This window comes from Papio anubis, unplaced genomic scaffold, assembly GCF_008728515.1.
Source record: "Papio anubis isolate 15944 unplaced genomic scaffold, Panubis1.0 scaffold41, whole genome shotgun sequence".
NCBI classification, from domain to species: Eukaryota; Metazoa; Chordata; class Mammalia; order Primates; family Cercopithecidae; genus Papio; species Papio anubis.
This window is the reverse complement of record NW_022164268.1, coordinates 53,325-80,546: the sequence shown is the minus strand read 5'-3', so window position 1 is coordinate 80,546 and position 27,222 is coordinate 53,325. Positions and strand designations below refer to the sequence as shown.

Here is a 27,222-nt window from a genome sequence, read left to right as displayed (position 1 = left end):
CTCCAGTGAGTCTTTTTAGAGAACTTCATCAGTAAAATCAGAGCCTTATGTGTTTGTCACATAATTGCCACACTTTTTGAGGGGTTTTATTTTGTGTTTGTTAGAATAATTGTCATTCTTTAGGGTTTAAAATATTAACATTCATTTTTATATTCTACATATATTCATTTTTGTATTCTGCATATAAAAATGAACAAATAAATGAGTCTTAAGAAGGAACAAGAGTTTTTCTGGAATAAGTTGAATTTCTATTGAAAATAATAAAATAAGCAATAATTAATAGATTTATAAAATACTTTTGTATACTTTTTTCATTTTCTTTTGGGGTATCTTGTTCTCTTTTTCATCATAAATTTCTTGTTTAGTCCATATTTGAGTCTCTGCCCATTTTTTTTCTTTTTCTTTTCTTTCTTTTTTTTTTTTTTTTTTTTTTTTTTGAGACGGAGTCTTGCTCTGTCACCCAGGCTGGAGTACAGTGGCGCGATCTCGGCTCTCTGAAAAATTCCGCCTCCCTGGTTCACGCCATTCTCCTGCCTCAGCCTCCCAAGTAACTGGGACTACAGATGCCCACCACTACACCCGGCTTATATATATATATATATATAGTATTTTTAGTGGAGATGAGGTTTCATCATGTTAGCCAAGATAGTCTCGATCTCCTGACCTCGTGATCCAACAGCCTAGGCTTCCCAAAGTGCTGGGATTACAGGCGTGAGCCTCCGTGCCCAGCCAAGTCTCTGCTAGTTTTAAATATTGCAGATATTTCTTCTTTCTGTCATCTACTGAGCTTTTCCTAGGATGTCCAATGTTGAAGAGAAATCATTCGTTTTAAAATAGCTAAGCTCAGATTTTTTTAAATATATATATATATATATATATAGTTGTTCCTTTTGGAGTTTTTAGTAAGAAGTATTTCCCCACTTTCAAGATTGTAACAGTATTCTTTTAGACACTGAGGACTCCAAAAGTCGGGAGGGAAGGAGGTGTTAAGGGTTGAAAATACCTATTGCATGCTGTGTTCACTATCGGGATGATGGATTCAATGGAAGTCCAAACCCGGCCATTATGCAATATATTCATGCAGCAAACATGCATGTGTTCCCACTGAATCTGATTTTTTTTTAATTAAAAAATCAGTATTCACTGATATTTTCTTCAAATAACTTTGTAGTTTTACCTTTCCATTTAGGTCTTTAATCCATATAGATTCCATTTTTGCACATGGTATTTTGTAAGTATCTAATCTTATTTTCTCTGGTAAGTGTATTGGTCCGTTTTCACACTGCTATAAAGAACTGCCTGAGACTGAGTAATTTATAAGCAGAAAAGGTTTAATTGACTCACATTTCCACGTGGCTAGGGAGGCCTCAGGAAATGTACAAGCGTGGTGGAAGGTGAAAGGGAAGCAGTCACTTCTTCACAAGGCAATAGGAGAGAGAGCATGAAGGGGGAAGTGCCACTTTTAAACCGTCAGATCTAGTGATAACACTATCATGAGAATGGCATGAGGGAAACTGCTCCAATGATCCAATCACCTCCAACCAGGTACCTCCCTCAACACGTGGAGATTACAATTTAAGGTGAGATTTGGGTGGGGACACAGTGTCAAACCATATTAATAAGTTTGTCAGTTTTCCCAGTATGTCAACTAAATAATTTTTGCTTACCTATTGAGTTGCAGTGACATCTTTACAATAAATTGTCTTCACATATACATTAATCTGTCTCTGAATTTTCTGTTTCATTATCCATTTGTCTTGCTTTTGTGCCAAAACCACAAAGTTTTTATTAATATAGATTTGCAGTGTGTCTTAATAAATGCTATTGGGATTTCTCCCCCTCTCTATTCCTTTTTTTTTTTTTTTTTTTTTGAGACGGAGTCTCGCGCTGTGTCACCCAGGCTGGAGTGCAGTGGCACGATCTCGGCTCACTGCAAGCTCCGCCTCCCAGGTTCAGGCCATTCTCCTGCCTCAGCCTCCGAGTAGCTGGGACTACAGGCGCCCGCCACCACGCCCGGCTAGTTTTTTGTATTTTTAGTAGAGACAGGGTTTCACCATGTTAGCCAGGATGGTCTCGATCTCCTGACCTCGTGATCCGCCCGCCTCGGCCTCCCAAAGTGCTGGGATTACAGGCTTGAGCCACCGCGCCCGGCCTCTATTCCTTTTTTTAAGCTCTTCATATACCTTTATTTTTACACACATTTATATGTGATCATTAATTTCTTCAAAAAGTCCAACTAGAATCTTAAGTGGGGTTACATTTATAGATTAAGAAAAGTAAAACTGATATCTTGATTATATAAAGTCATCACATTCAAGTGCCTAGAATAGCTTTTCATTTATTCAGACCATTATCTATGTCTATTATTAGTTTAAAAATTCTCTATGAAATTTTTTTTCTTATTTAATCCTAGGAACGTTATTTTTATTGTGAGTTGTATGTTATTTCATTACTCTTTTGAAAATGATCACTGCTGGTATTGTAAGCTATTATCTATCCAGCAAGTGTGGCAAATTTTCTTATCAGTCCCAGCAGTCTCTGGATATTTTTTATATTTGCTATATGATGCTATAATTTGCAGTTTAAAGTAGGTTTATATCTTTTATTCCAACACTTCCTTCTTTTTGTGTTATTAGGTATTCTATCCTTACGTATTGATGTGAACCACCTACTTCGTCAAGAAGGTATGGTAATAGTAGGTATCCTTGTCTTCCTTTCTTCAAGAATAATGCCTTACGGTTTTAGCCTTTATCAAGTTAAGAAAGTTACTTATATTCATAGCTTTCTGAGATTTTTAAATCACAATAGGTTTATAATTAAAAAATTGCTTATGCAGGTCTTTATTCAAGTACTTCTTAAAACAGTACAGTAAAGAAATATGAGAATATCTGTTTTGGTACCAGTACCATGCTGTTTTGGTTACTGTAGCCTTGTAGTATAGTTTGAAGTCAGGTAGCGTGATGCCTCCAGCTTTGTTCTTTTGACTTAGGATTGTCTTGGAGATGCGGGCTCTTTTTTGGTTCCATATGAACTTTAAAGCAGTTTTTTCCAATTCTGTGAAGAAACTCATTGGTAGCTTGATGGGGATGGCATTGAATCTATAAATTACCTTGGGCAGTATGGCCATTTTCACAATATTAATTCTTCCTATCCAGGAGCATGGTATGTTCTTCTATTTGTTTGTGTCCTCTTTTATTTCACTGAGCAGTGGTTTGTAGTTCTCCTTGAAGAGGTCCTTTACATCCCTTGTAAGTTGGATTCCTAGGTATTTTATTCTCTTTGAAGCAATTGTGAATGGAAGTTCATTCCTGATTTGGCTCTCTGTTTGTCTGTTACTGGTGTATAAGAATGCCTGTGATTTTTGCACATTAATTTTGTATCCTGAGACTTTGCTGAAGTTGCTTATCAGCTTAAGGAGATTTTGGGCTGAGATGATGTGGTTTTCTTTTTTTTTTTTTTTTTTTTTTTTTTTGGGGTGGAGGCTCGCTTTTTCACCCGGGCTGGAGTGCAGTGGCCGGATCTCAGCTCACTGCAAGCTCCGCCTCCCGGGTTTACGCCATTCTCCTGCCTCAGCCTCCCAAGTAACTGGGACTACAGGCGCCCGCCATCTCGCCCGGCTAGTTTTTTGTATTTTTTAGTAGAGACGGGGTTTCACCGTGTTCGCCAGGATGGTCTCGATCTTCTGACCTCGTGATCCACCCGTCTCGGCCTCCCAAAGTGCTGGGATTACAGGCTTGAGCCACCGCGCCCGGCCAATGATGGGGTTTTCTAAATACACAATCATGTCATCTGCAAAGAGGGGCAATTTGATTTCTTCTTTTCCTAACTGAATACCCTTGATTTCTTTCTCTTGCCTAATTGCCCTAGCCAGAACTTCCAACACTATGTTGAATAGGAGTGGTGAGAGAGGGCATCCCTGTCTTTGGTATACCAGTTTTCAAAGGAATTTTCAGTTTTTGCCCATTCGAGTACCTTGATATTGGCTGGCCAAGGTTTTTACTTCATAAATACGGCTTCTTATTTTAGTGCACGTTCCATCAATATCAGATTTGTGAGCGTTTTAGCATGTGAAGGGCTGTTGAATTTTTGTCAAAAGCCTTTTTCTGCATCTATTGAGATAGTCGTAGCCAGTTCTTGTCTTTTTTGGTTCTGTTTTATATGCTGGATTATGTTTTATTGATTTGCGAATGTTGAACCAGCCTTGCATCCCAGGGATGAAGCCCACTTGATCATGGTGGATAAACTTTTGATGTGTTGCTGAATCAGTTTTACTGATATTTTATTGAGGATTTTGCATCCGGTATTGATGGGATATTGGTCTAAAATTCTCTTTTTTGTTGCATGTCTCTACACCGAGGCTTTGGTATCCCAAGGATGATCTGTTGGCCTGTATGGAAATGAGTTAGGGGAGGATTCCTCTTTTTTCTGTGTTGGAATAGTTTCAGAAGGAATGGTACCAACTCCTCAGCACCTGAGTAGAATTCAGCTAACCAGATCCATCTGGTCAGAAAGCTGAAACTGGATCTCTTTCCTTACTCCTTATACGAGAATTAATTCAAGATGGATTAGAGACTTAAATGTTAGACACAATACCATAAAATCTAAGAGGAAACCTAGGTAGTACCATTCAGGACATAGGCATGGGCAAATGCTTCATGTCTAAAGCTTGCTTACCAAAAGCAGCAGCAGCAAAGCCAAAGGTATTGACAAATGGGATCTAAGCTATAAACTAAAGAGCTTCTACTGTAAAGAAACTACCATCCAGAGTGAACAGGCAACCTACAGAATGGGGGCCCAGTACACAGTCTACTCTCCTCTGATGAGAGGCTAATATCCAGAACCTACAAAGAACTCAAACAAATTTACAAGAAAAAAACAAACAACCCCATCCAAAGTGGGCAAAGGATATGAACAGACATTTCTCAAAGAAGACATTCCTCAAAAGAAGACATTCATGCAGCCAGCAGACACATGAAAAATGCTCAATATGCACAGCCATCAGAGAAATGCCAAATCAAAACCACAATGAGATACCATCTCACCAGTTAAGATAGCCATTGTCCAGAAGTCAGGAAGCAACAGGTGCTGGAAGGATGTGGAGAAATAGGAGCACATTTACACTGTTGGTGGTATTGTAAACTAGTTCAACCATTATGGAAAACAGTATGGTGATTCCTCAAGGATCTAGAACTAGATGTATCATATGACCCAGCCATCCCATTACTGGGTATATACCCAAAGGATTATAAATCATGCTGCTATAAAGACACATGCACACGTATGTTTATTGCAGCACTATTCACAATAGCAAAGACTTGGAATCAACCCAAATGTCCATCAGTGACAGATTGGATTAAGAAAATGTGGCACATATACACCATGGAATACTATGCAGCCATAAAAAAGGATGAGTTTGTGTCCTTTGTAGGGACATGGATGCAGCTGGAAACCATCATTCTTAGCAAACTATCACAAGAACAGAAAACCAAACACCGCATGCTCTCACTCATAGGTGGGAACTGAACAATGAGATCACTTGGATTCAGGAAGGGGAACATCACACACCAGGGCCTATCATGGGGAGGGGGGAGCGGGGAGGGATTGCATTGGGAGTTATACCTGATATAAATGACGAGTTGATGGGTGCAGCACACCAACATGGCACAAGTATACATATGTAACAAACCTGCACGTTATGCACATGTACCCTACAACTTAAAGTATAATAATAATAAATAAATTAAAAAAAAAGAAATATGAGAATATCCTAGAAAATACTGCTCCCAGAACTCTTCTTGACTCAAATCCTGTTGATTTATCTTTTCTTTTAGGTGACTAGGCAGTTTAGAATGCAATTTTGTTTGCCTATCTCCCCCTACTATGCTTAATACTTGCTATTAAGAGAAAGGAGCATGTGCAAATGAGGATGAGGTATGATAGTAGGAAGGCAGTCGGGTGTTCTATTTATTCATCTTAACGTCCACTAATAAATTCATCCTAAAGTCCAATAATACATACATCCCTTCCTCTGCTAACCTACACAGAGTTGCAAGTCAGAACTGTTGTTGAAAGGGAGACCAAGAAGTGAACAGTACCACTTTTTCTTTAGTGCACCCAAAGAGCACTCAAACTAGATAAATATTTAGCCTTTGTTTCCTTAAGAATGAACACACCAAAATTTACTTGGTAAATGATAAGAAATAGCCACATGAAAGACAAAGACCAAAATAAATAGAAAAACTGACCCTGAAGAAAAAAAAGATAGTTTAGGAAAATACAGAAAATATATAACTTTCAAAATTGAATAGTATGATAAAATATATTCACAATAATATTGCATCTATAAAACAAAGAGCATTCTGAGAACAATGTACTCCAGGAGCATTGGTATCAGGAACTGTTGGTATCAAAAATTTAATTAGATAAGAAAAATAGCTTACAGAAACCCTTACAGAATTTAGAGCAAAAAGGTAGAGAGAGAAAAAAAAAATATGAAAGATAAAAAGATATTTAAAAAATAAATTCTATTGGAGCCAAAATCCATGTTTCCGGAAAGACAAAATTAAAATGCTGAAAATAAATTACAAAATACAGATTGCTTAAAAAGGATAGAATTCTTCAAATGTAAAAGGACATAAAAAACATAAATGACCTAAGTCCAGGCACTGAAAGATATTCAGCCATAGATATACTACTGTAAAATTGTAGAACACTAAGAATTTTTTAAAATTCTAAATGTTTCCAAAAAAAGGAAGGTAAGTCCCCCACAAAGGAAAAAAAAAAAGCAAAATGCCTTCTGATTGTATTGGCATCAGCAAAACCAGATTCTAGAAGACAATGAAGCAAAATAAAAAAAAAGTAAGAGCAAAATGAAGATATCTTAAAATATAAAGTCCTGCCATCACCTCTATAAAATGAAAGCACAGGTTTACTACAAATCAGGCCTAGAGAAAAATCAAACCAAACAAAACCAGATAGAGAAAATGTGGTACAAATATACCATGGCATACTACACAGCCATAAAAAGAATGAAATCATGTCCTTTGCAGCAACATGGATGCAGCCAGAGGCCACTGTCCTAACCTAAGTAATGCAGAAAGAGAAAACCAACTTCCTCATGTTCTCACTTCTATGTGGGATCTAAACATTGGGTACACGTGGACATAAAGATGGGCCAATAAAGACTGGGGAATACAAGACGGGGCAGTGAGGGAGGAGGGGCAAGAGTTAAAAAACTGCCTAGTGCTTACTATGCACTCTACCTGAGTGATGGGTTCAGTCACACTCCAAACCACAGCATCACACAACATATCCATGTAACATTTGCACATGTACCCCTGAATCTAAAATAAAAGTTGAAAAAAAACCTCTAACGACTTCACCAAGGGACTCTGAGAACTAATAAATGAATCCAGTACAGTTGCAAAATACAAAATACACACACAAAAATCAGTAGTTTTTCTAGGCAATAACAACAAACTATCTGAAAAAGAAATCAAGCAAAAAAAAAGTCCCATTTACAACAGCAGGAACAAAAGGCACTTTAAAATGAATTGGCTTTCTGAAGTCTATGCTTCTAAACACTTATGACAAATTGTATTGCTCTTGTCTGGATCCTTTAGTATGTTTCCTATAGTCTTTTACCTTAATTCCTTCTTCATTATTCTTGTTAGGAGAGTTTATGATGTTGGATGCAGGCTGGCTTTGAATCTTTTATCTGTGGGCTAGTTCCAGTCCCTTTTACTTACCCTGTACAGTTTCAAACTCCTGATTGTATAGTAAGGGAAAGAACTCCTCCCTCAAAATTCAGAATCTGCAGAGACAGCATTATCAAAGAGATATACCAAATCCAGTTTCTAATACATTTCTTATTTTGATAACTGTTGACAAAATTAATCTGATTCCAAAGTTCTGACTAAATCACTCATATAAGTAGCTTCGCCAAAATAAAAGAAACTGTGACACAAATTATTAGGTTGATGCAAAAGTAATCGTGGTTTTTGCTGTTACTTTTATTCAAGAGAATTAAAGAATAGCAAAAACCGTGAATACTTTTCCACCAACCAAATGCATTCTATTCTCCAAATCTGAAAGATAACAAAAGTCATGTATTCTTCCCTAAAGTCTACCAGTGTCCCTCAAAGCTCCTCCAAAAGTTGGTAATAGATGCCATACATATATATAAAATATATATATATGCTTTATATATATAGTATATATACATATATATGCATATATATGCTTTATATATATACACACACGCGCGCGCGCACATATACAGAAATTAGTTGAGGGCATGAGTCTCAGAAATTGGATGAGGATTTTAAGATCTAGAGTTATGACTCTTTTCTGTTTCCTCAGTGAGCCCTGAGAGAGAGAGAGAAAGAAAGAGAAACAAGAGAGAGAGAAATTCTTGGGACTTTGTCATCAGTGGAATGAAGTCTTGTTTTTTCTTTTTTTTTCTCTTTCTCTGTCTCTTTCTTTCTCCCACTCTGCTTCTTTCTCTCTCTCTCTTTCTTTGTCTCTCTGTCTGTCTCACACACACACACACACACGTACGCACACACACACAAACAGATTTCTTTGATAAAAAGATTTCTGGAGATATTTGTAGGGATAAGTTAGTTTTTCTTTGCTTGTTTGTAATTTAGACAATATTTTCTGTAGCCTGATGTGGATGTAGTATTTCCATAGGATCTGCTGAGTGGTCTGATCAGGTTAGGTAGGTTGTATGACTCCAGTTGAGCATTCTCCTTATGAAACTTTTTTTGTGGGAGAGGCACTTCCTGGCTATGTCTAGTTGATCATCTCCTAGAGTTTTCTATGAACAAAATCATGCCATCTGAAAGCAGATATTTTCCCTTCCTCCCTTCTGATTTGGGTGCATTTTATTTATTTTTCTTGCCTAATTGATCTGGGCAAAATTTCCAGCACTATATTGATTAAAAGTGCCAAAAGTGGGCATCCTTGTCTTGTTCCTGATCTTAAATGAAAAGCTTTCAGCTTTTCACCATTGAGTAAAATGTTACTGTGTACTTGAGTTATATGGCCTTTACTGTATTAAGGTATATTCCTCCTATACCTAATTTGTTGAAAATTTTTAATTATAAAAGGATATTGAATTTTCTCATAGGCTTTTTATTTTTTATCATTTAGCTATTTTTTTTAACTTTTATTTCAAATTCAGGGATACAGTTGCATGTTTGTTACATAGGCAGACTTGTGTTATGAGTGTTTGTTGCACAGATTATTTTGTCACTCAGGTATTAAGCCTAGTACCCATTAGTAACTTTCCTGATTCTCTCCCTCCTCCCAACCTCCACTCTCCAATGGGACCCAGAGTGTGTTGTTCCCCTCTATATGTCCATGTGTTCTCATCTTTTAGCTGCCACTTATTAAGTGAGAACATACTTTTTCTATTGAGATGACCATATGATTCTATTGAGATGATCATATGTTTCTTATCCTTTATTCTGTTAATGTAGTATATCACATTGATTAATTTGTGTTTATTGAAGCATCCATGCATCCCAAGGATATATCTCAAAGGATCAAATGTCATACAGGAAAAAAAAAAGTTAAGAAAATTGCCTTGGCAATGATTTTTTTGGATAGGATACCAAAAGAAGAGGTGACAAAAGCAAACATAAACAAGTAGGACGACATCAAACTAAAAAGTTTCTGCACAACAAATGAAACAATCAACAAAAAGAAAAGGTAGAATATGGATTGGGTGAAAATATTTGTGAACTATATATTTATATATAGTTCTATACATACTTCTATATACATATACATATATGCAGGGTTATATATATAGACATACAGATGTATATATATACAGATACATATAGGTGTGTATGTATATATACACATACACAAAGTGAAATAACACAGAAGTGGAAAATCAAAAACCATATGTTCTCACTTATAAGTGGGAGCTAAGCTATAGGTATGCAAAGTCAAATAGAGTGATAATCTATAGATGTATATATTCTTACAATATATAAGGATAAGTGTATATCCTTATATATATGTGCATGTGTATGTATATTAACTCTATATATAGACACAGGATTAATGTCCTAATTATATAAGGAACACATACAACTCAATTGCAAAAACACAAATAACTCCATTTAAAAATGGGCAAAGGACCTGAGTAGATATTTCTCAAAAGAAGACACGCAAATGGCCAATGAATATATAAGAAATGCTCAACATCACAAATCATCAGGGAAATGTAAATCAAAACCACAATGAAATATCACCTCACACTTGTTAGGACGGCAAATACCAAAAATATAAAAGGTATGTGTTCGTGAGGGTGTGGAGAAAGGAGAACCCTTATACACTGTTGGTGGAAATGTAGATTGGTACAGCTGTTATGAAAAGTAACATGTCAATTCCTCAGAAAATTAAAAATAGAACTATCATATGACCCAGAAATTCTTATTCTGAATATACACCCCAAAAAATAAAATCAGTACCTCATGGAGATAGCTGCACTGGCATGTTCATTTTGGCATTGTTCCCAATAGCCAAGATATGGGAACAACCTAATTGTCCATCAATGGATGAATGAATAAACTGTGGTTTTTGTGTGTGTGTGTGTGTGTGTGCGTGTGTGTGTGTGTGTGTGTGTGTGTGTAGACTACTATCAGGTCTTTAAAAACATCTTATTACGACAACACGGTTGAAATTGAAGGACATTATTCCAAATAATATTAGCTGGTCACAGAAAAGCAAATACTGCATGATTTTGCTTATGTGTGGAATATTTAAAAAAAAAAAAACAGAGTAAAACAGTTGATTACTTGAGGTATGGGTACAGATGGAGAGATGTAGGTAAAAAGGTACAAAGTTTCAGTGATATAGGATGAATAATTCTAGAGATCTCAAGTACAGCATGAAGATGATAGTTAATAATATTGCATTGTATACTGGAAATTTGCTGAGGGTAGATTTTAGTGGTTCTTATAACACACAAAAAAATATGTAAAATGAGGGATATGTTAATTGGCTTCACTGCAATAATAATTTCACTATGTATATGCATATAAAACATCATTGTGTATACCTTAAATATATATAATAGAAATATATTAAAAGTAAAAAAGCTATTATGTCATAAAAACATAAAGTGCCTTTTGTTTCAGGTATACAGTGAGATAGTAAGAAAAGCAATTCTATTTTTCTTTTATTTTGTTTCCTCTTAAAGTATGCATCACAGAGTGTCAAGAGCCAAGATCTGAAAGATTTTGGTTGCACAGTGAACAAGTCATTTTTGAGAGTGATGTTGCCCAATAGGTTAGTTTATTATTCTCCACATCTAGCACTGTGCCTTTGTTCAGAGGAGCTGCTTTTTAATATTATCAGAGTGAGCAAAGGGATGATATATTACATTAAATACACTTCAGCTCCAGGATTTAGGGAAATGTTTATATTTTGACCATTCTTTCATTTACATAGATTTCCTCTTATTTCCACAACCAAAGAAATCTGAATTTTAAGTCCTTATTCTTCTGGAACACTATGATAAACCAAAGATGTAATCATTTGGTCCAAATTGAATCACCTGTCAATAGTTGATCTTTCATTTTATATTCCAGAGGACTAATCTGAGAAAACAAGTTAAAGAAGTTGCCATATATTATATCATTTGTTCAATACAGCATAATTTATTTAGTATATTTGTGTTAGAGGGGATACAAAGAGGAAAAATATTCAAGTTCTACCTCAAAGAAATGTCAATGGAATGGAAAGTAGAAATGAGACGAATGCACATAGATGCCTTTAATGCAAGATAGAAGGTTAGTACCATTAATTCCGTGGGGCTCTAAATAGTGAGAAAGATCATCTGCTTGGAAGAATGGATGGGAAAAGTCTTCCCAAAAGAGGACATTTTAGATAGGAGTACAAAAGTTAGCAGGATTTTGCTAAATAGGTGCAAGTATTCATACGTGAAAGAGCATAAGTGAAGTTCTTACGTAGCAAAGCATAAGGCATGTAGAGGATACAGTAGAGGATTAGAATACAGAGCGAATGAAGAATAAAAAATAATAGAACTGAAAAGGAAAGTTAGATGCCATAATACATAGGTCGAAGACTTTGCATTTATATAATAGTCAATAGTGAGCCTTGAAATGTTGGTGAGCTAGGGAATGGCATGATCAGAGCTGTGTTTTAGAAGACTTTTAAATCACTCATCTTTCCACATATCTATGAGAATAATGCAAAAATAGTTTATCAGATGACAATATTCTTTTCTTCTTCTGTAACATTATTTCCTATAAACAACAATTTCATTTATGTTACTCATAGTATATAATATGTACTATTTTGAGTAATGTAGAAGAAGCTGTGATGAAAGCCCTTAGGTAATTATTGTGTGGTCTTATTTTGATGTCAAATGGCTTTTCAATTGTTGGGAGGAAGTAGGGAGGAGCTGAGGAATGGAAGTGTCCCATTATTCATCTGTATTCAATTCCAATAAATATTTAAATAAAGATGTTTAATTCTATTAAACATTCAGCAATATAATTTTTAATTTTAATAATAGTTTTAATTGGGTGTGTTTATTATTATTAGATTCTTAATACTACACATTAGTCCCCCCATTACCTTCAGGGGATAGTTCTTAAGATCCCCAGTAGATGCCTGAAACTGTGGATGCTACAGAACCCTGTACATACCATGATTTTTCCTTTAAATACATAGCTACAATAATGTTTAATTTATAAATTGGCACATCTGGAAATTAACAACAATAACTAATAATAAAATACAACAATGATAACACCATGCTGTATAAAAGCTATGTGAATGTTGTCTGTCTCTCTCTATAAATATACTGTAATATTTTCAGATCACTGTTGGCCACAGGTAACTGAAACCCACAGAAAGTGAAATAGTGGTTAAGGAAGGACTACTGTATTCAGAAAATTAAATTAAATTACAAGGCTCAAATGGGAGGCTCCAGTAAATTCCTTTCTCTTTATCATCTGCTCTTCACAATACTGCAATGCTTTTAAAAGTGTTACTCCAATTACTAATGAGATGTTCACTTTTCTTGGTTATGCTGAGTGGTACTTCCGAAAAGAATTTTTTGTAAAATTGCCCATTTGGTCAATCTAAAAATAGGACACCAATGTTGTAAGAAGAGATCGAAAAATTTGCCTATAATATGGTATAAATTATGAACTTGTATTGATACTTCAAAACATGAATCTAAGCCAGAACTACTTTCAGTCAAATTTAAGTCATTATTATCTTCCTTTCAGAAACCATGGCACAAAACTAAACAAACAAACAAACAAACAAAAATTGCAGAAAAGTGTCCTCAATTGGTCCAATAAATCAAATTCAAATCAGTAAAAAGCAATTATGACATATTTAATTTTATTCCATTTTAAATCAATCTATAAAATTCTGTGTTAATCTCTGTACAGAAGATAGCCTTAAAAACTGAAGATTATTTTTCCTCTTCATTTTCCCCTTAGTCTATTGATTTTAGAAAATCATTTTATATATTCTTTCATATGGACTTAAATTATGCTATAATTATGAAATATCACAGCTTTATATATTCCATTAAGATAAACATTTTTATCATGAAAGAGCTTTAGTAAAATGAATACTGTCATATATAAAATGTCTAAAAAACTGTTCTCTTAATTTATAAGAAAACATTCTGTGTTCTATTAGAGTTTAGTAAAACATTGGGTGAATAAAACAGTGGTATGCTGATTTACATAGGACTATATTTTTCAATGAATCTAGATTAAAATTCAGTTGAGAAAACTTGAGGAAAGCTCATACCATATGTGCATATGACTTTATCTTCATGAAACATTTCTCTGAGTCAATTAAAAAGCAGCTAGAAGACTAACAAAATAAAAGTTATCAAATGTCATTGCATTTCAATACTTGTAGAAAAATAAAGAGTTAATCTTAACATCTGGATTTCTAATTTTCTACATGAGATGTAGTAATGGAAGATGAGAGTTGTTTGAGGTAATTTATCTTTCGGGCTTAAGTATCTCATCTTTTTCTCTAAAAGTTTTTAGATGTTTCAATAGCTGATTTCTATGTAACGTTATAACCTTTACATCAGGCTTATTTTTCTCTCCACAGATGGTCATTCGATAATGATAGATGAAGCATGTCTGAATAAAAAGTTAAGAAACACACAGATTCATAAGAATTACAGACAGTATAATTACTGCTAAGCCTTCTACATGTTCTATTACCTTGTATACATATAAAACATACGCCTTTAACTCACTAAATTAAAATACACCACTAAAAAATTAAAAACACAGCTATATATAACTTTGCTGGAATGATATTCATATTTAAGTCCATGAATTGTAAAGCTAAAAATACTAAAAATACTGAAAAATTATTTGTTCCCCTCTTTCATCGACTGAGACTGTCTCTGCCACATACTCACAATGTGATTATCTGACTTAACAGTTGAACGTCTCCAATAATTTCTCTGATTGCCAGAAACAGAAGGGACAAAACTTTCTCATTAAAGAATAATACAGAGAAGTAGCTTTAATTCAGCCATGGAGTACATACAATAGACAAAGTCCTGGGTCACAATTGTGTCAGGATTTAGTAGAGAGTGCATATAATCATGAGATAAGAGCATATCCAAAATCTAGTCAGCTAAATCACAAAGGTATTAAGGACTAGCAGTGGGATAAAAGAAAGGAGGTGTTTAAGAGGCTTAAATTAATTATACTGACAGCACTGTTGCCATCTTATTTAACTTTTCTTTACCTAAATATGGCAAAGGGAACAGCAGATTCAGCTCTCTGTGCACCTCTAAAGTATCCCAGAAATAATCACAGCAATGAGAAACTCATAAGCTAAAATACCCCTCTGCATCTTCTGGTTACAGTGTCTATTTCTATATACCTGTGTTCCAGGTACCTAAAACAGTGCCTTTCTAACAGTAGGCATTCAGTAAATATATGCTAAATGCATAAATGAATCAATTTTGAAGTCAGGAAAAGTGTGGGAAGGATAGCATGTGCAATCTGTTTTTACACCCAAAAAAAAAAAAAAAAAAAAAAGAAAGAAATCTTTTACAGTAATATCCCCCAAAGTCTTCTCCTTAGGTTTCATAGCCAAAATAGAGTTACAGAACCAACCTTAGCTGTAGGAAAGGATGGAAAAGATAGTATTTGGCTTATCTAATCTCAATAGTGGAGAGAGCAAGGGATAAGAGACATTGGAAATAAGTATCATGTCAACCAACCAACACAAACTTCCATGCACTGCAGTCTATTATTTCAGCTAACTTTCAAAACTTCATATTAGTTATTTTTATTACACCCATTTATTGAATGAGTACTTCAAAAATTAAGATTATTAAGCAACTTCTCTCAGGTCCCACAATTATGAATAGTGGCAATATTGGAGCTTAATCCATGTTGTCAAACTCATACCTACCCTCAACGACTACACTCAGTTTTTAAGAGAATCAAAGAGGACAGCACAAGTCATACAATTTAATTTCTGTCCCATTTTTTTTGGTTGTGTGCCTACCTTTACATCCTTTTACTTGAACTTTTTACAAATTTAAGGACCTTTCTTTGCCAATTCTCTGGCCATACAAGTATGTTAACATTCCTTTTCCTTGTCTTTTTTATTGGGATTAATTTCATATTTGTACATTCTTGGCAGTATCTTTTTACTCATGAGATTTTACCTCTTTTAGGATTTCATAAAACTCATATTTTATTAATGTACATGCTTTACTTCAAGACAAAGAGTGCATTTTTACATGGAAATTTACTGAAATAGGAATATAAATTTAGAAGTTAGGGCAGATACTCTTGATTGCTTGTTCAACAGTCATTGCTATTTCCTCATCTTTGCTTAGAAATTCTTGGTTATTCAGATGTTTGAATATCCAAGTGGATAACCTTTGATGTGTTCTGTTTAATATTTCCCAGTGGATCATTTAGATATAGTCATTTTAAAAACCATGGCTAATAAGAAATAGGAGGAAATCTTCTAGGATGATTTGAACAAGTCTTATCCTTCCTAAAAGAGTTACACGAATTAAGTCCTTCCCATTTCTACATTTGTTCATTTTCATGTGAGAACATGGGGTTTAGAGCTGCTTCTGTTCCTTGCTACCATGAAGTAAAAGGCCTCAGGACATAATTCAATCCTCTGGGGTTGACAGATCAGAAAGAGGGAAAGCACCTGCCTCCTTGATTCTTACTGCAGAATCATGTGAAACTGGAAGCACAAACTTAGAGTATTACTGTTATGAGGAAGATAAACTCTTCATAAATACAAATGTTAAGATGTGTCTCATAGTTTTCATGTGAATGTTACTATTTTGTCATTATTTAAACAATTTAGTGAAAAGAAAATCTTATTAAAATGTACTTCAGATGCCAGATATTAGAACCGTAAGTTAGAAAGAACAGAAAGGTTAGTGCACTGAAAGAAAACTGAATTGCTCAGTGACTTATAATACTAACCCAAAGCTTTCTCACAAGACTAACTTCACTTCAGATTTGTGAAAATTTCTGATTATAACAGTCATAGAACAAAAAGAGAAAGGTAACATATCATTTTCCTGACTAAATATATCAGGGACCAACAAACTTTTGCTACAAAGAGTCAGATAGTAAGTATTTTAGGTTTTGCAGACTATAGGGTCTCTGTTGCAACTATTCAACTCTGATATTGTATCACAAAAGCAACCATAGACAATTATAAATGAATGAGCATGACTGTATTCCAATAGAACTTTTATTTATGGACACTAAGATTTGAATTTCATATAATTTGACACAAAATAGTATTCTTATTTTGATTTGTTCTTCTTCAAACATCTAAAACTTCAAAACCATGTTAAGTTCCTGAGTTGTACAAAAATAGGTGGATTTGTTTTGCAGTCTTTAGAGACTGCCAACTCCTGGAGTAAGAGAAATAATTCTTGTAGTCCAATTTGTTTTCACCTACTTCTCCACTACCATGAAAATAAATCTAATTTCATATACACCCTGGGCTTTGGAGAAATCTGTTTTGGGTGTCTGATCTCTAGGGAAAGCTCTTATATAAAGCAGATGTTCCCAATCAGTTGCTAGAGGATTCATTACAAGGGACTTCACATTAGTGTCTGCATAAAACAATGTCTATGGATAAAATAAGTAAAATGATTCATGGTTACATGGAAAAAAACTCAAGAATCCTCCATTCTTCTTACCACTACTAATTGTATCTTGCTTTACTTAAACCTAAAAATTTGGAAACTTTTAGCCAAAATAAAGCAAAAGAAGCAAGCACCCTCACCCTTTATATCTTTATTTATCATACTAATTACAGAATATAAGTTGCCACTACTTTTTATTATTTGATATCACCATATGAATGGTTTCACTTACCCATTATTCACTGTTTTATTGTGTATATTTGGCTAACTAGTCATCTTAAGAAAAATATGTATTGCAAAGAAGTAACAGCAAGATAGTAAGAACTTACCAACTTAAGAAACACCTCAATCTGAATTAATGGAAATTATAAATGAAAAAGAATAATTTAAGTGAATATACTTTATTATTTTATCAATGTATAAGTAGGCTAAAGTAAAAAAAATATTGAGTGATTTATTTTAGAGTAACCACAGATCTCAGCTGGCTCGGAACAATGCCAAATTAGAACACATGTCCTGTGTACAGTTATTAATAAGTGCTCCATTTCATTCTGAAAAGCACATCCATATGGAGAACAAATTGTATGTTGGTTGTAATTTTAGGAAACATAAGAGACTATTTTGTAGTGTCTATCTGATCATTCTATTTTCTAAAGCTCTTAGAAGAGCCTAATTCTGATGTTTGTTCTTTTTACAGAAATGCTATTTACTTGTTAAATTTTGAATTGTGGAGTGTAAACTCATGTCCAGCAGGATTTATTTCTGAGAATCTTGTGAGGCCTTGGTTGAGGGCAGTTCCCTTCCAGACAGGTTTTGCTTCTGCCAAGCATCCTAGGGATGGTACTATCACAAAACTACTTTATATGTTATTTTCTCAGGTTAAAATCTTCCAAAACCATGAATATAATACAAATGCTATTTGAATAAGTGCAGATTTATTATTATGAGTTATGAGAAAAAAATTGTATTTTAAATCCAGGCCAAAATAGAATGCTTTCTTGCAGTTTTTCTTTGCTGGTGCGTGGGATTTTTTCCACCAACATATTATTTCACTGATAGAGCCCTTAGAAAATCTTCACTTTATATATAGGCATCAGTTCTACTCACCAGCATCTAGCTGACATGGTTATCAAAACCCAAACAGTCTACATTCCACAAGACAGTCAAAGTGTTAACAACTACTTAGCCCTCAAGACAGGACACCTCTAGAAAGTTCTTGCTTTCTTGAAAACTCATCTCTTCATTTCAAAGGGTGCTTGCCATACATTATCTAGCATTTTTATAGTGTGAGGAGTTTCAAATGATCTAATATTCTGTATTTCCAGGAATCAAATGGAACAAAAATGGGAAAGAAAAGCATAAAACTAGCAAAGGACAAGTTGGAGAGGTAAGAAGAAAGCCTAAATAGTGAATGTAATTGATGTTAAGGGAGGAGAGATTTTCAAGAGGGACGTGATCAACCACCTGTTGCAGCAGTAACAAGATAAGAAAGATAAAAAGTCAGAAAAAGAATATTAGCTTCACATAAATGACTTCTAGGAACTTAGGAAAGTAATTTCAGAATAATATTTTGGGTAGTGATCCCTGAAAAACATACAATGTATTAATTTGAAGAAATTAGCAGAAAAGAAGAAGAAAAGAAAAGAAGAAGAGAGACATACGATAATCTCTCGAAGCAGGCAACACTTCATTAATGGAATAATTATAAAAATTAAATAAAATAATTCATGCAAACCCTAAGCAAGGTGCTTTGTGGACACTTCATAATCACAGTTACTTTCACCATGCCTTTCCTTCCTCCATGAGAAAATAATAAAAATACTTTAAGATGCTACAAGGTGAGAACTTTAGAAAATTGAATTCTCACATAAAGTATCATGCAGGAAAGTGTTCACACAGCAGGCCTGAGTTGCTCAAACCCTGCATATTCCCAAGAAAGATCTGTCTAATGTGACTGACCCCAAATAAAAACTCTGAATATCAAGGTTCAAGTAAGCTTCCTTGTTTAACAACACTTCTTCCTTGTTACACATGATTACTGGGAAATTAGTACATCTAGGAAACTCCACTAGGCGCGAGCAGCTGGAACCTTGTGCCTAGATCCTCCTGGACTTTGACCCCTTTACCTTTTCCCTTTTGCTGATTTTAGTTCATATCCTGTTGTAACAAATGGATAATTTTGTAACTGAGTGTAACAGTTTTTCTGAGTCATAGGAGTCCTTCTAGTGAATCACCAGTATTGAAATTGCTCTCGGGAACCCCCAATACAACTACAAAATGGTTTTGTATGTTTCCTAAAGTTATGGTGACATGCAACTGATTTTCCGGACTGTATGTACTATTCAGAGTGAAATGAGGCACTATTAATAGTTACATGCGATACAAGGGGGAGATTAAGCTTCAAATTAACATATTGCACTAGGAAATTTTTATCATAAGTGAAAATAAAGACAAAAGAATTTAGTAGATAATTAGGTATCTTAAGGAGAGAGCCAAAACTTTGGAATAGACAGTGTGAAGAGTATTCACTGTGTAAAACAGACAAACATAACTGAATTGCCAAATAGTGGTCAGAGTCCAGTTGTATTTATGAGAATCAATTTGGAATGAGTCAGACATGCTCAGTAAATGGAAATTTCTCCAGAGGTCCTCTTCAGTAAAGGAACTGAAGGAAAAGAAAGCAGATTGTGAGAAGACTTTTAATTCTCACCTAATTACTAATTAGGACTTCTAATTACTGCCCATTTCCCTCAGATGTTTCTTCAGGTCTCTTTCTATACATACGTATAACCATCTTCCCACATTGGGTCCCTACCATACCTTGACAATAATACGATAAAGTTCTGGAATCCCAAGTTCAATACAATAAAAAGAGTATTTTTTCTAATTAAAAAATAGTGTATACTCATTATATTTAGAAAAAATAAAAACATTAAATATAATGAAGAAACCACTTCTTATACAAAACCCTTATGATTTTGCTGCATTTACTTACATCCCTTTTAAAGTGAAAATATTCATAATTACACATACAAGCAGTTTTAATTTTTAATGGGACTCCTCTACAGAAATTTTAGTGTACAGTTTCCTTCAATTAATATTTACTATAAGCATAATACCAGTAAATTGTAAATATGCTTTAAAGGTATAACCTTTAAATGACTTTATAATATTCTGTCATAATGAAGCATTAAATCCCTTAATTTTACAGATGAGAAATCTGAAGCTTAAAGAGGTTAAGTGACTTCTCCAAAGTCACAGAGCTAGTTTTGTTAGATTTAGGAAGAGAAATCATTTCTCTGAAGTTCTTGTTTAATATTTTATTACTTCACTTTAATCTACCCTGTATAGTGCCACTCATATAACTGTCCTAAAATATTGAACGTATCACATCACCCCTCTGCTTTCATGGGAGAAAATGTCCAAACTCTTCACCCTAGTATTCAAAGTCTTTTTAAAAATCAGCTTTACACCACTTTCCATGTCCTAATCTAATACTTTATATTAGTTATTTGCTTATACTTAGCCCATACCATTACCCTGGGATATGGTATGCTAATTACAGAACCCAAGACTTATGTATCTTGTTTCCCTCACCAAGATTTAATTTCCTCCTCTCTCATATGTCCAAATACTAAAACCCTTCAGGGCTCTATTCAGATCCTACATCCTTCATAAAGCCTTTTCAACCACCATAAGTCACTCTAAACTCTTAGTTCTCTAAATTCACAAAGCCTTTTTCCATATCAATAGTAGAGTATCTTCCCATCAGATGTAAACTATCTCAATTATTCATTGCCATGTCAATCTCCTCTGCAAATGTGATGCAAAGAAAATATTCAACTCTACTGACTAGACTCACTTCAAATTCATAAATAAAAACCTCAGATGGGTTCTTATTTTTCATTGTGGTAAAATATACATAGCATAATATTAATAATTTTAACCATTTGTAAATGCACAATTCAAGGGCATTAAATTCATTCAAAATGTGGTGTTATCACCACCACCACCACCACCACTTCCCAAAACTTTTTCATTATGCCCAATAAAAATTATATACCCATTAAATAATAACCTCCCTTTTCTCCCCTCCACAGCTTCTGGTAACCTGCATTCTGCTTTCTGACTCTATGAATTTGCCTATTCTAGGTACCTCATGCAAGTGGAACTGTACAATATTTGTCGTTCTGTGTCTGGCTTATTTCATGAAGCATCATATTTTCAAGCTCTATCCATGTTGCAGCATATATCAAAACTTCACTCCCTTTTACAGCTGCATTGCATTTCACTGAATGTATATAACTTATTTTGCTTATCCACTCATCTATTGATGGACACTTGAATTGTTTCTATCTTTTGGCTATGAAAATTGGTATACAAATATCTACTTGAGTTCCTGCTTTCAATTTTATTGGATATAAGCCTAGGAATGGAATTGCTGAGACATATGGTAGCTCTATGTTTAACCATTTTATATTCCCACCAGCAATGCACGACGGTTTCAATTTCTTTACCTCCTAGCCAGCACTTATTTTCCATTTTTTGTACTATAGCCATCCTAGTAGGTGTGAAGTGGTTATCTCATTGTGTGTTTCCCTAATGACTAATGATGGTCAGGATCTTTTCATGTATTTGTTAAACATTTGTATATCTACTTCAAAGAAATATCTATTTATGTCTCCTGCCCATTTTCTTAAATTGGGTTGGGTTTTTGTCATTGTTTTTGTTGTTGTTGTTGTTGTTTTGAGTTTAAAGAGTTCTTTATATCTTTTGGATATTAATTATTTATCAGATAAATGATTTGCAAATATTTTCCCCCATTCAGCAGATTGTCTTTTAATGAAGGTCATTTATCAATTTTTTCCTTGTTGTTTGTGCTTTTGGTGTCACATTCATGGAATCACTGCCAATGCAATCAAGATTTCCCGTAGTGTTTTCTTCTAATAATTTTATATTTTTAGCTAAGTTTAGGTCTTGAATAAACTTTATAGGAGGCCATTGGTTTGGACTGAGCTCTTGCACTAGGTTCAACAAACCAAACCAAATTGGAGTTACTCAGGCAGAAGTTCCACACCACTAAGCTAAAACTGAGTTATTCATCTGACTTTCCAAGAAATTGAGAGAAAGGGATAACAGCCAAATCCTCAAACAGTCCCTGTTTTAGCTGGAATGCTAAGAAAGTCCACTCTGCTATAATATTTCCAAGGAAAACTCTGTAATGACCAATCTGCTTTTGTTTTTTGTTGCTGCTTTCCTCAGCCTTTGTCTGTCTATAAAGCCAAGCTCCTATGCTCACTTCATCAGAACACTCATTCTACTTTATAGAATGAGATGTTGCTGGATTCTAGAATTGCAAATAAAAGCCTATTAAGGTATTTTAACTAAATTTGTTATAATTATGTGTTTTAGCAGTCTTTAATTTGAGTTAAATTTTGCATCAGAGTCTGAATCCCCATATTCAGATAGCTAACTCCCACTTCTATGAACTCCAAATGTTGTTAGTCAATTATATAATATCTGTCTGTCTATGTACATGCCCACTCTCCTAAACGACTAATTCACAATTTCTCTCTTCTCACCCCATAAATCACCACTCTCAGCCAATTACAGTACTCCCTATTTTGTCAAAAAACTTAAGGCAATCTGAGGAGGTTTCTACAGACCTCCACTGCCATCTGTCCAACTACCAGCATCTGCACATACCCCATATTCACAGTTAAGAATAAGGGATTATACAAGGCCTTAAATATCAGGAGGTGAAAATCATTGAGGCCATCCTAGAAACCTACAAACCACAACCATGACACAGAAATAAACTCTGGCTCATTTTGCTGACTACAGTTTTCAAAACATCACTCTGATGAATGGATGACTAAAGTTAGTGAGGTCAAATAAAGCAAAAAACAAAACCAGAAAATAAACTTAAATAAAATTTTCTGCTTATCTTCAAACTTTAAAAAATCCTCTGTGGTAAGTTTGGAGGAGGAAAGAGCATACTTTCTCATATTTGTCAACTTCATTTCTCTAATAAATAACTAATAAACAGGCATCTTTAATTATGTTTTCTCAGATACAAAATATTTCAAAATCTAGCAGAGAATGGTTAGCCATGTCTATCAGAAATTCAAGCATGCCCACTAACAATATACGTGTAACTGCAAGCAGAGTCTAACATATAAAACTTTGAAAAACATTCAGCCTGAGTTACTCATTCATAGATAGCAACCCTAGTTCAAAGAGGGAAAACTGTGCTCTTTTGCAAGCTCTAGTATTATTTTCTGTTGTAAGAATTCATCCATGTTCTGCAACTGAGTTATCTTTAATTACACTGACATATGCCTATTTTCCACAGACATCCTTCATTTTCTTATCTCTAGGACTATAAATTGCCAATTTTTTCAAGAAAAAAGCAAAGATGTACTTCATACTGCCTTCATTTCTCTTCAATTTTATTTGATATGTTTACAAACTATCTGGCTCTCAAGAATAGACTGTCAATTGTGTGCATACCTAAATTTGACCAATACTTTCTTAAAGAAATCAGCTAAACCTTTATATTAAGTTGTATTCACTGGGTTCCCTGAATAGGTTGCAGACTGATCAAAAGCTCCAAGTTTATTATCATAGAAAATGACCCTCTATGAAAGATGTGCAAAATTCATGTCATTATTTTATGGGTTCCTGTATCTATTCCATGCTTTTCGGTTTTGAATTTTAAAAAGTCCTTGGATAGAAGTCTTAGGAAAGAGAGCCTGATGAAAAATGCTCTAAAGAGTTAGAATAAATATTCATGGCACTAGCATAGGTCACATGAGTGACAAAAAGCTGGCACCATGACATAGAAAAGCCCTTCAAATTCAGGTTTTATGGTTCCTATTGTACCAATCAAAATTGCCTATCTTTCTGATTGTTTCTAACTGGAATTCTCTTTTCTGTCTCTCTCTTCTCCCTTTTCTCTGTCTGTCTCTCTTTCTCTCTCTCTCTCTCTCTGTCTGTTTTGGTTTTCCTCTCTGTCTTTCTCTTGTTCCTCCCCACAACTAGAATTATTGCAAAATTTTCTACTTGTTGAAGGACATGAATGAGTCACTCAATGGCATGTTCTACCTTGGTGCATTATGATGTTTTGTTGTTGAGAAATCATTAGATAAACAAAATTATTGAAAGAGAAAAAAGGAGATTGTGTTTCTTAATAAATTATCCCAATTTCCTGTAGTTTTGTTTTGTTTTTGTTTTATTTTGTTTTGTTTTTGTTTTATTTTGTTTTGTTTTGTTTTGTTCTTTGAGATGGAGTCTTGCTCTTGTCACCCAGGCTGCAGTGCAATGGCACGATATCGGCTCACTGCAACCTCCACCTCCCGGGTTCAAGTGATTCTCTTGCCTAAGCCTCCAGAGTAGCTGGGATTACAGGTGCCCGCCACCATGCCCTGGCTAATTTTTTTTTTTTTTTTTGTATTTTTTTAGTAGAGATGGGGATGCACCATGTTGGCCAGGCTGGTCTCAAACTCCTGACCTCAGGTGATCCACCTGTCTCTGCCTCCCGAAGTACTGTGATTACAGGCATGAGCCACCACTCCCAGCCTCCCTGTAGTTTCAACAAATGATTTTGCCTGCTACTTCAAGGGGAAATTAGTGTCTTTTAGCAAGAACTCCCTCAATTACTTGTCCCCTCCTATCATTCCAAGAAGCATAGGAGCATTTCTACTCTTTCTATTTTCTTCCTTTTTATTTCAATGGGGAAAAAAAAAACCTGATTGCAGGTCATCAGAAATAAAGGTAAAGCATATTTAAGAATGTTTCACATATGTCTGATTCAATTTCTATGTGTTCATCACTTTGACTCCCTCTTTTGTTATCTTATTCTCTTTTGGTAGATGCACCCCTCTTTGCTATCAGCAAGTTGCAGAAAAATAATCAAGGCAGCAAGCTACAACTGTAGATTGTACCCTATACCAATCATGTGTAAGAGCCACTGTAAGAAGGCACCCTACCATGTAAAGCCCCCTGGACTTCCCTCCAAGCAGTAAAAACAACAGGTGAAAGATATGAGAAAACATGAATTCATAGATATTTTCTATATTTACACTGATGACAGCCATATTACATGTATTGTCCATGAAGTCAAAAACTTGGTACAGTCCCTCTTATTTACAATTCAAGTCCTTCTCCTCATTATCTCATCCTTTTCATCTTTACTTGGTAACCAAAACCCTTTGCAAATGCCTCCCAGAACTTCCCCCCATATAAAGTTAATTAGATCCCGAGCAGCTCTTCTAAATAAGCTTACTTCAACCACAAATGCATTTTCTCATTTTATTATCACTAACACTAAGATGAGGTACTGTGATTAACAATTAGGTAAACACTCTGTTCCATGAGATTGAGTCTCAAGTGCAATATGGTCTTAACTCAGGTTTGTGGTCACAAGAAAGTATCAACACTTTGCAAAGTCCTTGAAATCTTCTTTAGGTCACTCAGTGCATTCCAGAATTCAATGAATTAACACTTTCTATTTTTACTCTTAATCTGAACATATATCCCTAACACAAAACAATAGATCTTCTTCCGATTAATATTAACAACATCTGATATACAAATACACTAAAACCTCCACTAGCTCAAAAATATCAAGTTTCCAAACAAATGTATTCATGCATTATTAACAGTCAGTAAGTTCATCCTGTTTCTGTATGGTGTATGCTTTCTTTGTTATTTTCTTGTACATATTTAATAGAGTTGTAGATAGAAGACAATAGCTTGGAAAAGTTGTGAGGTTAAAATGTGTGACTATATCATTAGTCCTATACTAGCCCCAATTTGCCACACGAAATTAGATAAAGACACTTAAACTTGCTGACACTTAGTCACCTACAATGAATAAAATTTCTGCTTTACAAAGTTGTTGGTAAATGTTGCTAAATGAGATAAATTGCAGAATACTAAACAATTTTAATTAAAATTATTATGGTTATTATTCTCATACATAATTTGAAGGTGTTTAGTCTAGGCTCTAGGGGTTCTGAATTACTGGCCTACAGTCTTTTAATTGGAATAAAAATAGTACATTAAGAGGTAGGACAGGTATTTCAGGAAAAAATAATTTTTGTTTATTAAAGTACCTTAAGGACCATTTCTGTAAGAATAGAAAGGCCCTAGAGGGTGTTCTGCAAGGAATGTGTAAAAGAAAAGGGAAAGGGGAAGTGGGAGGAGCAAAAGGACTTATAAAATAACAGACATTTATGAAAATCAGTCTACTATAAAGACACATGTACACGCATGTTTATTGCAGCACTATTCACAATAGCAAAGACTTGGAACCAACCCAAATGCCCATCAATGATAGGCTGAATAAAGAAAATGTGGCACATATACACCATGGAATACTACGCAGTCATAAAAAATAATCAGTTCATGTTCTTTGCAGGGACATGGGTAAAGCTGGAAACCATTATCCTCAGCAAACTACTCAGGAACAGAAAACCAAGCCCCGCATGTTCTCACTCATAACTGGGAGCTGAAAAATGAAAACCAATGGACACAGGGAGAGGAATATCACATACCAGGGCCTGTCAGAGGGGAGAGGGGAGGGAGAGCATTAAGACAAATACCTAATCCATATCGGGCTTAAAACCTACATGATGGGTTGATAGGTGCAGTAAACCACCATGGCACATGTAAACCTATGTAACAAACCAGCACATTCTGCACATGTATTCCAGGACTTAAAGTAAAATTTTTTTTAAAATGACAGATATTTGGTTTTATTTTGCTCTGGCATTTCAGATATGAAAAGAGTAAAGAACGCAATAATTAAAGAGACAAGGAAATTTTAGATGGAAAAACAAAAAAAAAGAATTTAGCAAGATGGCAGGAAGCTGGGGGATAATAAAGATGCCAGGGAAGCCCTGTAAAAGACAGAAAAAATGAATATATAATATTTACATTAAATTCTTGCTGATGAGAAAGACAAAATGCACTGAACAAATAATGAGATGTTTTATTGAAGCTATTACAGAGATGATGTCATTAGTGAG

General features: G+C 34.6%; 1 long non-coding RNA gene across 1 annotated transcript in view; it reads left to right on the top strand.

Moving 5' to 3' along the window:
• LOC116273163 overlaps positions 1 to 25,180 on the top strand; it is a 62,714-nt gene extending 37,534 nt beyond the window's left edge. Inside the window, exons 3-4 of the long non-coding RNA XR_004181626.1 lie at positions 2,637 to 2,684; positions 25,063 to 25,180. This is a non-coding gene — a long non-coding RNA (uncharacterized LOC116273163). The remainder of the gene's footprint in view (positions 1 to 2,636; positions 2,685 to 25,062) is intronic.
• Positions 25,181 to 27,222: the final 2,042 nt, after the last annotated feature.